The sequence below is a fragment of the Anomaloglossus baeobatrachus genome, unplaced genomic scaffold, assembly GCF_048569485.1.
Source record: "Anomaloglossus baeobatrachus isolate aAnoBae1 unplaced genomic scaffold, aAnoBae1.hap1 Scaffold_601, whole genome shotgun sequence".
Classification (NCBI taxonomy): domain Eukaryota; kingdom Metazoa; phylum Chordata; class Amphibia; order Anura; family Aromobatidae; genus Anomaloglossus; species Anomaloglossus baeobatrachus.
The window spans coordinates 115,266-130,382 of NW_027444966.1; the positions used below are offsets into that span (position 1 = coordinate 115,266).

Sequence of the window (15,117 nt, forward strand, 5' to 3'; positions counted from 1 at the left end):
TTTCAAGGGTTGGCTTGGGTGACAAAATGTCTTGTGTAGGCGTGGGTTTGTCTCCCTCTCGCTCTCTCTCCCTAAGATGTGTCCGGCATAGGCCAGGGTGCCACTCGAGGCCCAAACCAATTCTGGTTATCGCTTCTCGGCCTTTTGGCTAAGATCAAGTGTAGTATCTGTTCTTATCAGTTTAATATCTGATACGTCCCCTATCTGGGGACCATATATTAAATGGATTTTTAGAACAGGGAGATGGAAAAAGAGCTTGCTCTGTCCACTCCACGCATTGACCTGGTATTGCAGTACCTCCAGGAACGGTGCACCCCTTCTTAACCCAGTTTCCAAAAGCAGAACTCAATTCACCTGATTCATATTAGCCCGATTTAATGAATTGGAAGAAAGCATACGTCTTCATATGCACCTCAATTTGGCCCATTCACTTTTCACACTTCCTCCTTTTGTTTTTTATCTTTCACACTTTTGACTTTCTTTATTCATCCAAATAGCAAACTCATCACCACTCAACCTGACCAACTCGGCTATGTCCCCGTGCTGCAGTTCTCTGTCTTATCTAGATCATTTGCAATTGAATGGAATAGATCCCTTTTGGACAAAGTGGATTCACCTGCTGCTGCAGTGACCACAGGTGTGATAACATCTAGAATTGGCATCTGGTGCGATCTCTCCGCTTCCACTCCAAAGAAAGTTACCTGTTTATTCCTATCATGCATTGGTTTTTGGGGTTTTCTTTGAGTAATGATGATCTCTTTAGTAGTCTGTTGGCGCCCTCTCCTGGAGGAATAGTTTGCTTGCTCTTGGACATTCTAAAAGAGAGGTCATGATAGACATTGAGCTTCTGAGCTCAATTGGGGACAGTCATGGGTGATGAATGTTTGCAACCTACTGCGAAGCCTCATACCGCAATATAAGGAACGTCAAATACTAAGAAAGGGCGGCCTATGAAAGAATTACTACTTTCAATAAGTACACTTAAACGGCTAATTGGGAATAGAAAAACTGTAAAAAGCCCTCTGAGAAAGCCCCCCTCTAACCTTTGATAGTAAGCTTTTCTGTAGTCTGCCTGTTGATGTATTTTCCGTTTGAACTGTGCACAACATGAAGAGACGGAACACTGGCGGCTTGTCACAATGCCCCCCGATGACATCACAATAGCGCTGCTGCCTAGAAAACAAGCTGCGCAGAAGAAGTTGTTCTTTGGGTGGGAGGGTGGGCTAGTGGAAGGAGGGGGCAATCTCTTTTTTTCCCGGGTGGTAGGGGGATGACAGGAGAAGGGAAGCGGGTGGTGAGAAAGGTACAGAGGGCAGGGTTTGGGGGCTGGGAAGGAAAGGGAAAAGATTAGGGTTTGGGGATGATGAAAGGGCTTTCTACGGGTAAGGATGGCAAAGGGTGGCAGTGACGGAAAGTCAGGCAACCTGTCCTGTCCGTCTTTTTGTATCGTGAATTGGAAAGACTGCAAGGGGGAGGGGAGTTGCTTGCGCCCTAAAGGAGGAGTTATTCAGATTCATTGCAGTGGGCGGCGGCTGCAAAACGCACCATTCTTCTTGTTTTGGCTCTGCAAAGCAGCCTTTTCAAGGGTTGGCTTGGGTGACAAAATGTCTTGTGTAGGCGTGGGTTTGTCTCCCTCTCGCTCTCTCTCCCTAAGATGTGTCCGGCATAGGCCAGGGTGCCACTCGAGGCCCAAACCAATTCTGGTTATCGCTTCTCGGCCTTTTGGCTAAGATCAAGTGTAGTGTTGTTCGAAGAGGTGGTTTAAGCTCCAGGCCACCTTAGTACAATGATACAATGCACACTGGAAGGTTGCGCTTGCTAGTACTCTGGGTGGATAGTATATTCATCAAGAGGAAAACATGGCCCTACCAGGATCGAGGCTATTAGACTGAGTAAGGGTGGGGGGCTATGGTACAACGTGCCCCAGGACTGACGACCCTGGAGTGAGTCTGAGCTTGCTGGCTTGGGACCCCGGCAAGCCTTGGGCTCTGTAGCACACCGTACCTTGCCTTTTCATACTTTTTGAGCATATTACCCTATCCTGGCCTTCTGGCTAGGAAGGGAAATTTTTATAATCCCGGTCGGAGGTCTGGTCAGCTTTGGGCTGAGAAACTAACACCTGGTTGGAGGTCCGGGTCAGCTTCGGCTAAGAAACCAACACCCGGTTGGAGGTCTGGGTCAGCTTCGGCTGAGAAACCAACACCCGGTTGGAGGTCCGGTTAGCCTTGGGCTGAGAAACCAACACCGGTTGACGGTCCGGGCAGTTTCGGCTGCGAAACCAACAACTAGTAGCTCTCTACTCCACTTGGGTAAGATGCCTGGGTGGACGCTGGGAGCAACAACAAGGCTCAACCAGGCTTCGGCTTGGGGGAGCACCGAAGATCCCTGACCCTTGCTGTGGCCTTCTGGCTCGGAGGGACGGGGTTGATTTTTGGGGACCCTCTCCTCACGGTGGGGTCCACACGAATCCTAGCCTTTGCACTGTTTTTGGTGTGACTTCGGTCATGCATTTTTTGTGGTGCTTTGGAAAGCTTCATTAAATCAAAAATCTGTTCTTATCAGTTTAATATCTGATACGTCCCCTATCTGGGGACCATATATTAAATGGATTTTTAGAACAGGGAGATGGAAAAAGAGCTTGCTCTGTCCACTCCACGCATTGACCTGGTATTGCAGTACCTCCAGGAACGGTGCACCCCTTCTTAACCCAGTTTCCAAAAGCAGAACTCAATTCACCTGATTCATATTAGCCCGATTTAATGAATTGGAAGAAAGCATACGTCTTCATATGCACCTCAATTTGGCCCATTCACTTTTCACACTTCCTCCTTTTGTTTTTTATCTTTCACACTTTTGACTTTCTTTATTCATCCAAATAGCAAACTCATCACCACTCAACCTGACCAACTCGGCTATGTCCCCGTGCTGCAGTTCTCTGTCTTATCTAGATCATTTGCAATTGAATGGAATAGATCCCTTTTGGACAAAGTGGATTCACCTGCTGCTGCAGTGACCACAGGTGTGATAACATCTAGAATTGGCATCTGGTGCGATCTCTCCGCTTCCACTCCAAAGAAAGTTACCTGTTTATTCCTATCATGCATTGGTTTTTGGGGTTTTCTTTGAGTAATGATGATCTCTTTAGTAGTCTGTTGGCGCCCTCTCCTGGAGGAATAGTTTGCTTGCTCTTGGACATTCTAAAAGAGAGGTCATGATAGACATTGAGCTTCTGAGCTCAATTGGGGACAGTCATGGGTGATGAATGTTTGCAACCTACTGCGAAGCCTCATACCGCAATATAAGGAACGTCAAATACTAAGAAAGGGCGGCCTATGAAAGAATTACTACTTTCAATAAGTACACTTAAACGGCTAATTGGGAATAGAAAAACTGTAAAAAGCCCTCTGAGAAAGCCCCCCTCTAACCTTTGATAGTAAGCTTTTCTGTAGTCTGCCTGTTGATGTATTTTCCGTTTGAACTGTGCACAACATGAAGAGACGGAACACTGGCGGCTTGTCACAATGCCCCCCGATGACATCACAATAGCGCTGCTGCCTAGAAAACAAGCTGCGCAGAAGAAGTTGTTCTTTGGGTGGGAGGGTGGGCTAGTGGAAGGAGGGGGCAATCTCTTTTTTTCCCGGGTGGTAGGGGGATGACAGGAGAAGGGAAGCGGGTGGTGAGAAAGGTACAGAGGGCAGGGTTTGGGGGCTGGGAAGGAAAGGGAAAAGATTAGGGTTTGGGGATGATGAAAGGGCTTTCTACGGGTAAGGATGGCAAAGGGTGGCAGTGACGGAAAGTCAGGCAACCTGTCCTGTCCGTCTTTTTGTATCGTGAATTGGAAAGACTGCAAGGGGGAGGGGAGTTGCTTGCGCCCTAAAGGAGGAGTTATTCAGATTCATTGCAGTGGGCGGCGGCTGCAAAACGCACCATTCTTCTTGTTTTGGCTCTGCAAAGCAGCCTTTTCAAGGGTTGGCTTGGGTGACAAAATGTCTTGTGTAGGCGTGGGTTTGTCTCCCTCTCGCTCTCTCTCCCTAAGATGTGTCCGGCATAGGCCAGGGTGCCACTCGAGGCCCAAACCAATTCTGGTTATCGCTTCTCGGCCTTTTGGCTAAGATCAAGTGTAGTGTTGTTCGAAGAGGTGGTTTAAGCTCCAGGCCACCTTAGTACAATGATACAATGCACACTGGAAGGTTGCGCTTGCTAGTACTCTGGGTGGATAGTATATTCATCTAGAGGAAAACATGGCCCTACCAGGATCGAGGCTATTAGACTGAGTAAGGGTGGGGGGCTATGGTACAACGTGCCCCAGGACTGACGACCCTGGAGTGAGTCTGAGCTTGCTGGCTTGGGACCCCGGCAAGCCTTGGGCTCTGTAGCACACCGTACCTTGCCTTTTCATACTTTTTGAGCATATTACCCTATCCCGGCCTTCTGGCTAGGAAGGGAAATTTTTATAATCCCGGTCGGAGGTCTGGTCAGCTTTGGGCTGAGAAACTAACACCCGGTTGGAGGTCCGGGTCAGCTTCGGCTGAGAAACCAACACCCGGTTGGAGGTCCGGTTAGCCTTGGGCTGAGAAACCAACACCGGTTGACGGTCCGGGCAGTTTCGGCTGCGAAACCAACAACTAGTAGCTCTCTACTCCACTTGGGTAAGATGCCTGGGAGGACGCTGGGAGCAACGACAAGGCTCAACCAGGCTTCGGCTTGGGGGAGCACCGAAGATCCCTGACCCTTGCTGTGGCCTTCTGGCTCGGAGGGACGGGGTTGATTTTTGGGGACCCTCTCCTCACGGTGGGGTCCACACGAATCCTAGCCTTTGCACTGTTTTTGGTGTGACTTCGGTCATGCATTTTTTGTGGTGCTTTGGAAAGCTTCATTAAATCAAAAAATCTGTTCTTATCAGTTTAATATCTGATACGTCCCCTATCTGGGGACCATATATTAAATGGATTTTTAGAACAGGGAGATGGAAAAAGAGCTTGCTCTGTCCACTCCACGCATTGACCTGGTATTGCAGTACCTCCAGGAACGGTGCACCCCTTCTTAACCCAGTTTCCAAAAGCAGAACTCAATTCACCTGATTCATATTAGCCCGATTTAATGAATTGGAAGAAAGCATACGTCTTCATATGCACCTCAATTTGGCCCATTCACTTTTCACACTTCCTCCTTTTGTTTTTTATCTTTCACACTTTTGACTTTCTTTATTCATCCAAATAGCAAACTCATCACCACTCAACCTGACCAACTCGGCTATGTCCCCGTGCTGCAGTTCTCTGTCTTATCTAGATCATTTGCAATTGAATGGAATAGATCCCTTTTGGACAAAGTGGATTCACCTGCTGCTGCAGTGACCACAGGTGTGATAACATCTAGAATTGGCATCTGGTGCGATCTCTCCGCTTCCACTCCAAAGAAAGTTACCTGTTTATTCCTATCATGCATTGGTTTTTGGGGTTTTCTTTGAGTAATGATGATCTCTTTAGTAGTCTGTTGGCGCCCTCTCCTGGAGGAATAGTTTGCTTGCTCTTGGACATTCTAAAAGAGAGGTCATGATAGACATTGAGCTTCTGAGCTCAATTGGGGACAGTCATGGGTGATGAATGTTTGCAACCTACTGCGAAGCCTCATACCGCAATATAAGGAACGTCAAATACTAAGAAAGGGCGGCCTATGAAAGAATTACTACTTTCAATAAGTACACTTAAACGGCTAATTGGGAATAGAAAAACTGTAAAAAGCCCTCTGAGAAAGCCCCCCTCTAACCTTTGATAGTAAGCTTTTCTGTAGTCTGCCTGTTGATGTATTTTCCGTTTGAACTGTGCACAACATGAAGAGACGGAACACTGGCGGCTTGTCACAATGCCCCCCGATGACATCACAATAGCGCTGCTGCCTAGAAAACAAGCTGCGCAGAAGAAGTTGTTCTTTGGGTGGGAGGGTGGGCTAGTGGAAGGAGGGGGCAATCTCTTTTTTTCCCGGGTGGTAGGGGGATGACAGGAGAAGGGAAGCGGGTGGTGAGAAAGGTACAGAGGGCAGGGTTTGGGGGCTGGGAAGGAAAGGGAAAAGATTAGGGTTTGGGGATGATGAAAGGGCTTTCTACGGGTAAGGATGGCAAAGGGTGGCAGTGACGGAAAGTCAGGCAACCTGTCCTGTCCGTCTTTTTGTATCGTGAATTGGAAAGACTGCAAGGGGGAGGGGAGTTGCTTGCGCCCTAAAGGAGGAGTTATTCAGATTCATTGCAGTGGGCGGCGGCTGCAAAACGCACCATTCTTCTTGTTTTGGCTCTGCAAAGCAGCCTTTTCAAGGGTTGGCTTGGGTGACAAAATGTCTTGTGTAGGCGTGGGTTTGTCTCCCTCTCGCTCTCTCTCCCTAAGATGTGTCCGGCATAGGCCAGGGTGCCACTCGAGGCCCAAACCAATTCTGGTTATCGCTTCTCGGCCTTTTGGCTAAGATCAAGTGTAGTATCTGTTCTTATCAGTTTAATATCTGATACGTCCCCTATCTGGGGACCATATATTAAATGGATTTTTAGAACAGGGAGATGGAAAAAGAGCTTGCTCTGTCCACTCCACGCATTGACCTGGTATTGCAGTACCTCCAGGAACGGTGCACCCCTTCTTAACCCAGTTTCCAAAAGCAGAACTCAATTCACCTGATTCATATTAGCCCGATTTAATGAATTGGAAGAAAGCATACGTCTTCATATGCACCTCAATTTGGCCCATTCACTTTTCACACTTCCTCCTTTTGTTTTTTATCTTTCACACTTTTGACTTTCTTTATTCATCCAAATAGCAAACTCATCACCACTCAACCTGACCAACTCGGCTATGTCCCCGTGCTGCAGTTCTCTGTCTTATCTAGATCATTTGCAATTGAATGGAATAGATCCCTTTTGGACAAAGTGGATTCACCTGCTGCTGCAGTGACCACAGGTGTGATAACATCTAGAATTGGCATCTGGTGCGATCTCTCCGCTTCCACTCCAAAGAAAGTTACCTGTTTATTCCTATCATGCATTGGTTTTTGGGGTTTTCTTTGAGTAATGATGATCTCTTTAGTAGTCTGTTGGCGCCCTCTCCTGGAGGAATAGTTTGCTTGCTCTTGGACATTCTAAAAGAGAGGTCATGATAGACATTGAGCTTCTGAGCTCAATTGGGGACAGTCATGGGTGATGAATGTTTGCAACCTACTGCGAAGCCTCATACCGCAATATAAGGAACGTCAAATACTAAGAAAGGGCGGCCTATGAAAGAATTACTACTTTCAATAAGTACACTTAAACGGCTAATTGGGAATAGAAAAACTGTAAAAAGCCCTCTGAGAAAGCCCCCCTCTAACCTTTGATAGTAAGCTTTTCTGTAGTCTGCCTGTTGATGTATTTTCCGTTTGAACTGTGCACAACATGAAGAGACGGAACACTGGCGGCTTGTCACAATGCCCCCCGATGACATCACAATAGCGCTGCTGCCTAGAAAACAAGCTGCGCAGAAGAAGTTGTTCTTTGGGTGGGAGGGTGGGCTAGTGGAAGGAGGGGGCAATCTCTTTTTTTCCCGGGTGGTAGGGGGATGACAGGAGAAGGGAAGCGGGTGGTGAGAAAGGTACAGAGGGCAGGGTTTGGGGGCTGGGAAGGAAAGGGAAAAGATTAGGGTTTGGGGATGATGAAAGGGCTTTCTACGGGTAAGGATGGCAAAGGGTGGCAGTGACGGAAAGTCAGGCAACCTGTCCTGTCCGTCTTTTTGTATCGTGAATTGGAAAGACTGCAAGGGGGAGGGGAGTTGCTTGCGCCCTAAAGGAGGAGTTATTCAGATTCATTGCAGTGGGCGGCGGCTGCAAAACGCACCATTCTTCTTGTTTTGGCTCTGCAAAGCAGCCTTTTCAAGGGTTGGCTTGGGTGATAAAATGTCTTGTGTAGGCGTGGGTTTGTCTCCCTCTCGCTCTCTCTCCCTAAGATGTGTCCGGCATAGGCCAGGGTGCCACTCGAGGCCCAAACCAATTCTGGTTATCGCTTCTCGGCCTTTTGGCTAAGATCAAGTGTAGTATCTGTTCTTATCAGTTTAATATCTGATACGTCCCCTATCTGGGGACCATATATTAAATGGATTTTTAGAACAGGGAGATGGAAAAAGAGCTTGCTCTGTCCACTCCACGCATTGACCTGGTATTGCAGTACCTCCAGGAACGGTGCACCCCTTCTTAACCCAGTTTCCAAAAGCAGAACTCAATTCACCTGATTCATATTAGCCCGATTTAATGAATTGGAAGAAAGCATACGTCTTCATATGCACCTCAATTTGGCCCATTCACTTTTCACACTTCCTCCTTTTGTTTTTTATCTTTCACACTTTTGACTTTCTTTATTCATCCAAATAGCAAACTCATCACCACTCAACCTGACCAACTCGGCTATGTCCCCGTGCTGCAGTTCTCTGTCTTATCTAGATCATTTGCAATTGAATGGAATAGATCCCTTTTGGACAAAGTGGATTCACCTGCTGCTGCAGTGACCACAGGTGTGATAACATCTAGAATTGGCATCTGGTGCGATCTCTCCGCTTCCACTCCAAAGAAAGTTACCTGTTTATTCCTATCATGCATTGGTTTTTGGGGTTTTCTTTGAGTAATGATGATCTCTTTAGTAGTCTGTTGGCGCCCTCTCCTGGAGGAATAGTTTGCTTGCTCTTGGACATTCTAAAAGAGAGGTCATGATAGACATTGAGCTTCTGAGCTCAATTGGGGACAGTCATGGGTGATGAATGTTTGCAACCTACTGCGAAGCCTCATACCGCAATATAAGGAACGTCAAATACTAAGAAAGGGCGGCCTATGAAAGAATTACTACTTTCAATAAGTACACTTAAACGGCTAATTGGGAATAGAAAAACTGTAAAAAGCCCTCTGAGAAAGCCCCCCTCTAACCTTTGATAGTAAGCTTTTCTGTAGTCTGCCTGTTGATGTATTTTCCGTTTGAACTGTGCACAACATGAAGAGACGGAACACTGGCGGCTTGTCACAATGCCCCCCGATGACATCACAATAGCGCTGCTGCCTAGAAAACAAGCTGCGCAGAAGAAGTTGTTCTTTGGGTGGGAGGGTGGGCTAGTGGAAGGAGGGGGCAATCTCTTTTTTTCCCGGGTGGTAGGGGGATGACAGGAGAAGGGAAGCGGGTGGTGAGAAAGGTACAGAGGGCAGGGTTTGGGGGCTGGGAAGGAAAGGGAAAAGATTAGGGTTTGGGGATGATGAAAGGGCTTTCTACGGGTAAGGATGGCAAAGGGTGGCAGTGACGGAAAGTCAGGCAACCTGTCCTGTCCGTCTTTTTGTATCGTGAATTGGAAAGACTGCAAGGGGGAGGGGAGTTGCTTGCGCCCTAAAGGAGGAGTTATTCAGATTCATTGCAGTGGGCGGCGGCTGCAAAACGCACCATTCTTCTTGTTTTGGCTCTGCAAAGCAGCCTTTTCAAGGGTTGGCTTGGGTGACAAAATGTCTTGTGTAGGCGTGGGTTTGTCTCCCTCTCGCTCTCTCTCCCTAAGATGTGTCCGGCATAGGCCAGGGTGCCACTCGAGGCCCAAACCAATTCTGGTTATCGCTTCTCGGCCTTTTGGCTAAGATCAAGTGTAGTATCTGTTCTTATCAGTTTAATATCTGATACGTCCCCTATCTGGGGACCATATATTAAATGGATTTTTAGAACAGGGAGATGGAAAAAGAGCTTGCTCTGTCCACTCCACGCATTGACCTGGTATTGCAGTACCTCCAGGAACGGTGCACCCCTTCTTAACCCAGTTTCCAAAAGCAGAACTCAATTCACCTGATTCATATTAGCCCGATTTAATGAATTGGAAGAAAGCATACGTCTTCATATGCACCTCAATTTGGCCCATTCACTTTTCACACTTCCTCCTTTTGTTTTTTATCTTTCACACTTTTGACTTTCTTTATTCATCCAAATAGCAAACTCATCACCACTCAACCTGACCAACTCGGCTATGTCCCCGTGCTGCAGTTCTCTGTCTTATCTAGATCATTTGCAATTGAATGGAATAGATCCCTTTTGGACAAAGTGGATTCACCTGCTGCTGCAGTGACCACAGGTGTGATAACATCTAGAATTGGCATCTGGTGCGATCTCTCCGCTTCCACTCCAAAGAAAGTTACCTGTTTATTCCTATCATGCATTGGTTTTTGGGGTTTTCTTTGAGTAATGATGATCTCTTTAGTAGTCTGTTGGCGCCCTCTCCTGGAGGAATAGTTTGCTTGCTCTTGGACATTCTAAAAGAGAGGTCATGATAGACATTGAGCTTCTGAGCTCAATTGGGGACAGTCATGGGTGATGAATGTTTGCAACCTACTGCGAAGCCTCATACCGCAATATAAGGAACGTCAAATACTAAGAAAGGGCGGCCTATGAAAGAATTACTACTTTCAATAAGTACACTTAAACGGCTAATTGGGAATAGAAAAACTGTAAAAAGCCCTCTGAGAAAGCCCCCCTCTAACCTTTGATAGTAAGCTTTTCTGTAGTCTGCCTGTTGATGTATTTTCCGTTTGAACTGTGCACAACATGAAGAGACGGAACACTGGCGGCTTGTCACAATGCCCCCCGATGACATCACAATAGCGCTGCTGCCTAGAAAACAAGCTGCGCAGAAGAAGTTGTTCTTTGGGTGGGAGGGTGGGCTAGTGGAAGGAGGGGGCAATCTCTTTTTTTCCCGGGTGGTAGGGGGATGACAGGAGAAGGGAAGCGGGTGGTGAGAAAGGTACAGAGGGCAGGGTTTGGGGGCTGGGAAGGAAAGGGAAAAGATTAGGGTTTGGGGATGATGAAAGGGCTTTCTACGGGTAAGGATGGCAAAGGGTGGCAGTGACGGAAAGTCAGGCAACCTGTCCTGTCCGTCTTTTTGTATCGTGAATTGGAAAGACTGCAAGGGGGAGGGGAGTTGCTTGCGCCCTAAAGGAGGAGTTATTCAGATTCATTGCAGTGGGCGGCGGCTGCAAAACGCACCATTCTTCTTGTTTTGGCTCTGCAAAGCAGCCTTTTCAAGGGTTGGCTTGGGTGACAAAATGTCTTGTTAGGCGTGGGTTTGTCTCCCTCTCGCTCTCTCTCCCTAAGATGTGTCCGGCATAGGCCAGGGTGCCACTCGAGGCCCAAACCAATTCTGGTTATCGCTTCTCGGCCTTTTGGCTAAGATCAAGTGTAGTATCTGTTCTTATCAGTTTAATATCTGATACGTCCCCTATCTGGGGACCATATATTAAATGGATTTTTAGAACAGGGAGATGGAAAAAGAGCTTGCTCTGTCCACTCCACGCATTGACCTGGTATTGCAGTACCTCCAGGAACGGTGCACCCCTTCTTAACCCAGTTTCCAAAAGCAGAACTCAATTCACCTGATTCATATTAGCCCGATTTAATGAATTGGAAGAAAGCATACGTCTTCATATGCACCTCAATTTGGCCCATTCACTTTTCACACTTCCTCCTTTTGTTTTTTATCTTTCACACTTTTGACTTTCTTTATTCATCCAAATAGCAAACTCATCACCACTCAACCTGACCAACTCGGCTATGTCCCCGTGCTGCAGTTCTCTGTCTTATCTAGATCATTTGCAATTGAATGGAATAGATCCCTTTTGGACAAAGTGGATTCACCTGCTGCTGCAGTGACCACAGGTGTGATAAGATCTAGAATTGGCATCTGGTGCGATCTCTCCGCTTCCACTCCAAAGAAAGTTACCTGTTTATTCCTATCATGCATTGGTTTTTGGGGTTTTCTTTGAGTAATGATGATCTCTTTAGTAGTCTGTTGGCGCCCTCTCCTGGAGGAATAGTTTGCTTGCTCTTGGACATTCTAAAAGAGAGGTCATGATAGACATTGAGCTTCTGAGCTCAATTGGGGACAGTCATGGGTGATGAATGTTTGCAACCTACTGCGAAGCCTCATACCGCAATATAAGGAACGTCAAATACTAAGAAAGGGCGGCCTATGAAAGAATTACTACTTTCAATAAGTACACTTAAACGGCTAATTGGGAATAGAAAAACTGTAAAAAGCCCTCTGAGAAAGCCCCCCTCTAACCTTTGATAGTAAGCTTTTCTGTAGTCTGCCTGTTGATGTATTTTCCGTTTGAACTGTGCACAACATGAAGAGACGGAACACTGGCGGCTTGTCACAATGCCCCCCGATGACATCACAATAGCGCTGCTGCCTAGAAAACAAGCTGCGCAGAAGAAGTTGTTCTTTGGGTGGGAGGGTGGGCTAGTGGAAGGAGGGGGCAATCTCTTTTTTTCCCGGGTGGTAGGGGGATGACAGGAGAAGGGAAGCGGGTGGTGAGAAAGGTACAGAGGGCAGGGTTTGGGGGCTGGGAAGGAAAGGGAAAAGATTAGGGTTTGGGGATGATGAAAGGGCTTTCTACGGGTAAGGATGGCAAAGGGTGGCAGTGACGGAAAGTCAGGCAACCTGTCCTGTCCGTCTTTTTGTATCGTGAATTGGAAAGACTGCAAGGGGGAGGGGAGTTGCTTGCGCCCTAAAGGAGGAGTTATTCAGATTCATTGCAGTGGGCGGCGGCTGCAAAACGCACCATTCTTCTTGTTTTTGCTCTGCAAAGCAGCCTTTTCAAGGGTTGGCTTGGGTGACAAAATGTCTTGTGTAGGCGTGGGTTTGTCTCCCTCTCGCTCTCTCTCCCTAAGATGTGTCCGGCATAGGCCAGGGTGCCACTCGAGGCCCAAACCAATTCTGGTTATCGCTTCTCGGCCTTTTGGCTAAGATCAAGTGTAGTATCTGTTCTTATCAGTTTAATATCTGATACGTCCCCTATCTGGGGACCATATATTAAATGGATTTTTAGAACAGGGAGATGGAAAAAGAGCTTGCTCTGTCCACTCCACGCATTGACCTGGTATTGCAGTACCTCCAGGAACGGTGCACCCCTTCTTAACCCAGTTTCCAAAAGCAGAACTCAATTCACCTGATTCATATTAGCCCGATTTAATGAATTGGAAGAAAGCATACGTCTTCATATGCACCTCAATTTGGCCCATTCACTTTTCACACTTCCTCCTTTTGTTTTTTATCTTTCACACTTTTGACTTTCTTTATTCATCCAAATAGCAAACTCATCACCACTCAACCTGACCAACTCGGCTATGTCCCCGTGCTGCAGTTCTCTGTCTTATCTAGATCATTTGCAATTGAATGGAATAGATCCCTTTTGGACAAAGTGGATTCACCTGCTGCTGCAGTGACCACAGGTGTGATAAGATCTAGAATTGGCATCTGGTGCGATCTCTCCGCTTCCACTCCAAAGAAAGTTACCTGTTTATTCCTATCATGCATTGGTTTTTGGGGTTTTCTTTGAGTAATGATGATCTCTTTAGTAGTCTGTTGGCGCCCTCTCCTGGAGGAATAGTTTGCTTGCTCTTGGACATTCTAAAAGAGAGGTCATGATAGACATTGAGCTTCTGAGCTCAATTGGGGACAGTCATGGGTGATGAATGTTTGCAACCTACTGCGAAGCCTCATACCGCAATATAAGGAACGTCAAATACTAAGAAAGGGCGGCCTATGAAAGAATTACTACTTTCAATAAGTACACTTAAACGGCTAATTGGGAATAGAAAAACTGTAAAAAGCCCTCTGAGAAAGCCCCCCTCTAACCTTTGATAGTAAGCTTTTCTGTAGTCTGCCTGTTGATGTATTTTCCGTTTGAACTGTGCACAACATGAAGAGACGGAACACTGGCGGCTTGTCACAATGCCCCCCGATGACATCACAATAGCGCTGCTGCCTAGAAAACAAGCTGCGCAGAAGAAGTTGTTCTTTGGGTGGGAGGGTGGGCTAGTGGAAGGAGGGGGCAATCTCTTTTTTTCCCGGGTGGTAGGGGGATGACAGGAGAAGGGAAGCGGGTGGTGAGAAAGGTACAGAGGGCAGGGTTTGGGGGCTGGGAAGGAAAGGGAAAAGATTAGGGTTTGGGGATGATGAAAGGGCTTTCTACGGGTAAGGATGGCAAAGGGTGGCAGTGACGGAAAGTCAGGCAACCTGTCCTGTCCGTCTTTTTGTATCGTGAATTGGAAAGACTGCAAGGGGGAGGGGAGTTGCTTGCGCCCTAAAGGAGGAGTTATTCAGATTCATTGCAGTGGGCGGCGGCTGCAAAACGCACCATTCTTCTTGTTTTTGCTCTGCAAAGCAGCCTTTTCAAGGGTTGGCTTGGGTGACAAAATGTCTTGTGTAGGCGTGGGTTTGTCTCCCTCTCGCTCTCTCTCCCTAAGATGTGTCCGGCATAGGCCAGGGTGCCACTCGAGGCCCAAACCAATTCTGGTTATCGCTTCTCGGCCTTTTGGCTAAGATCAAGTGTAGTATCTGTTCTTATCAGTTTAATATCTGATACGTCCCCTATCTGGGGACCATATATTAAATGGATTTTTAGAACAGGGAGATGGAAAAAGAGCTTGCTCTGTCCACTCCACGCATTGACCTGGTATTGCAGTACCTCCAGGAACGGTGCACCCCTTCTTAACCCAGTTTCCAAAAGCAGAACTCAATTCACCTGATTCATATTAGCCCGATTTAATGAATTGGAAGAAAGCATACGTCTTCATATGCACCTCAATTTGGCCCATTCACTTTTCACACTTCCTCCTTTTGTTTTTTATCTTTCACACTTTTGACTTTCTTTATTCATCCAAATAGCAAACTCATCACCACTCAACCTGACCAACTCGGCTATGTCCCCGTGCTGCAGTTCTCTGTCTTATCTAGATCATTTGCAATTGAATGGAATAGATCCCTTTTGGACAAAGTGGATTCACCTGCTGCTGCAGTGACCACAGGTGTGATAAGATCTAGAATTGGCATCTGGTGCGATCTCTCCGCTTCCACTCCAAAGAAAGTTACCTGTTTATTCCTATCATGCATTGGTTTTTGGGGTTTTCTTTGAGTAATGATGATCTCTTTAGTAGTCTGTTGGCGCCCTCTCCTGGAGGAATAGTTTGCTTGCTCTTGGACATTCTAAAAGAGAGGTCATGATAGACATTGAGCTTCTGAGCTCAATTGGGGACAGTCATGGGTGATGAATGTTTGCAACCTACTGCGAAGCCTCATACCGCAATATAAGGAACGT

The 15,117-nt window shown here is 46.9% G+C and overlaps 9 non-coding genes across 9 annotated transcripts; all 9 read left to right on the forward strand.

The window, feature by feature from the left end:
- Positions 1-128: 128 nt before the first annotated feature.
- On the forward strand, positions 129-319 carry LOC142285545 (U2 spliceosomal RNA). Its single transcript, XR_012746921.1, has one exon. It is a non-coding gene; the product is annotated as a U2 spliceosomal RNA (small nuclear RNA).
- Positions 320-2,508: 2,189 nt separating this feature from the next.
- LOC142285585 (U2 spliceosomal RNA) lies at positions 2,509-2,701 on the forward strand. Its single transcript, XR_012746957.1, has one exon. It is a non-coding gene; the product is annotated as a U2 spliceosomal RNA (small nuclear RNA).
- A 2,147-nt stretch (positions 2,702-4,848) lies between these two features.
- On the forward strand, positions 4,849-5,042 carry LOC142285590 (U2 spliceosomal RNA). The gene has a single exon (XR_012746961.1). It is a non-coding gene; the product is annotated as a U2 spliceosomal RNA (small nuclear RNA).
- A 1,387-nt stretch (positions 5,043-6,429) lies between these two features.
- LOC142285546 (U2 spliceosomal RNA) lies at positions 6,430-6,620 on the forward strand. Its single transcript, XR_012746922.1, has one exon. It is a non-coding gene; the product is annotated as a U2 spliceosomal RNA (small nuclear RNA).
- A 1,387-nt stretch (positions 6,621-8,007) lies between these two features.
- Positions 8,008-8,198, forward strand: LOC142285547 (U2 spliceosomal RNA). Its single transcript, XR_012746923.1, has one exon. It is a non-coding gene; the product is annotated as a U2 spliceosomal RNA (small nuclear RNA).
- A 1,387-nt stretch (positions 8,199-9,585) lies between these two features.
- Positions 9,586-9,776, forward strand: LOC142285549 (U2 spliceosomal RNA). Its single transcript, XR_012746925.1, has one exon. It is a non-coding gene; the product is annotated as a U2 spliceosomal RNA (small nuclear RNA).
- A 1,386-nt stretch (positions 9,777-11,162) lies between these two features.
- On the forward strand, positions 11,163-11,353 carry LOC142285550 (U2 spliceosomal RNA). The gene has a single exon (XR_012746926.1). It is a non-coding gene; the product is annotated as a U2 spliceosomal RNA (small nuclear RNA).
- A 1,387-nt stretch (positions 11,354-12,740) lies between these two features.
- On the forward strand, positions 12,741-12,931 carry LOC142285552 (U2 spliceosomal RNA). The gene has a single exon (XR_012746927.1). It is a non-coding gene; the product is annotated as a U2 spliceosomal RNA (small nuclear RNA).
- A 1,387-nt stretch (positions 12,932-14,318) lies between these two features.
- Positions 14,319-14,509, forward strand: LOC142285553 (U2 spliceosomal RNA). Its single transcript, XR_012746928.1, has one exon. It is a non-coding gene; the product is annotated as a U2 spliceosomal RNA (small nuclear RNA).
- Positions 14,510-15,117: the final 608 nt, after the last annotated feature.